A 1,412-nucleotide genomic window follows, 5' to 3' on the forward strand; every position below is an offset into this window, starting at 1 on the left:
GTATTATATTTTTAATAAAGAAATCTATTATTCAGTCTAGTTTATAGAACCTTTAAATATTTAAGAAAGTGAACAAAATGTATAGACTAGTATATAATGTCAACCCAATTCTCCCTTTAAACAAAATATAAATTTGTAGTTTCATTTGCAATTTTTGCATCTAAGTTTTATTGTTTGAATTTCCTCGACCCACCTTGAATTGTGTGTTTCTGCATGTGAAAATGATGACCTGGAATAGGAAAAGCTGTAGACAAAATCCTCAGGTAAGTCTTATTGATATTCCTAAATATCAAGTCTTATTCCTTGAAATAAGCAAGGACATTTGGTTTTCCTGTAATAAAACTGATAATTTGCTGATAATTAACTCAGGTGAAATAAAGAAAATATAAATAATGAACACAGCCTCTAACCTCAACTCCCAGACATCCTCATTATTTTGAATTTTATCTTCCTTACATAAAACATTTTAAATTTCCAAATTTATTTGCTTCAGAAGACTTCTGGATATGAAGAAAAGGTGTACAATAAGCAAAAAACTTTTCATAGCAAGTGTAAAGATTAAATTAAAATGTGCATAAACTGTCAAGCCAAGCAAATGGTACTAATCATGCTTCTTTATGTCCAATGTTAAGATATGAAAAGATACCAAATAAATTATGTCTAGAAACAATGTTTACTCTCAAGAGGCTTAAAATCTAGTAGATGAAGCCTTTTGTAATAAGCACAAAGACATCGCTATAACTACAGTTATTTACAGGTATATTCATCTGGTTCTGCTTTTGCTTGAGTATAGAAGATCACAAAGTAAATCCCACAATATGAAAAGATTAATATACTGTGACCAAGTGGAATTTATATCAGAAATTCAAAGGTCAATTCAACCTTCAAATATAAATCATTGTAGTTTACCATTTGAGCAGAATGGAGGATAAAATATGTGACTAACTTAGTAGGTGCAAAGGACTAGAGGAGAACTTTCTTAATCTAATATACAACAAACTCTACAATTGATGTTATATTTAATGGTAAAGTATTGAAGAGGTTCCCTTATAGGTCTCTTCATCAACAAATCATCATTCCACAAAATTTCTCATCTTGGGTTCAGCTTTTACAAAATTCAACATGTCACAGATGTAAATAAATCAATTTATAAAATTTTTTAAATATTAACAAGCAATAGATTCATTATGATGCAAGATATAAGAACTAGAAATACTGTGTTTCAAAGAAGAGTATGTTTCAACTCCACCCAAGTCAATTCAAAAGATGTAAAGTCTCCATCTTTTTTTATGTCTAAATAGTAAACTATCACAAAAATGGAAAAGCAAATGTACTTAGTACTAATATGAAAACACTAGATGACCTAATACACACCCACATAAGAGAAAAACTCAATCTAATTGAAGTTGAAG

The 1,412-nt window shown here is 29.1% G+C and overlaps 1 pseudogene; it reads left to right on the forward strand.

The window, feature by feature from the left end:
- The first annotated feature begins 221 nt into the window (after positions 1-221).
- The window catches only part of LOC100954314, a 12,216-nt pseudogene continuing 11,025 nt past the window's right edge, over positions 222-1,412 (forward strand).

This window comes from Otolemur garnettii, unplaced genomic scaffold, assembly GCF_000181295.1.
Source record: "Otolemur garnettii isolate 467f Iridium unplaced genomic scaffold, OtoGar3 scaffold00059, whole genome shotgun sequence".
NCBI classification, from domain to species: domain Eukaryota; kingdom Metazoa; phylum Chordata; class Mammalia; order Primates; family Galagidae; genus Otolemur; species Otolemur garnettii.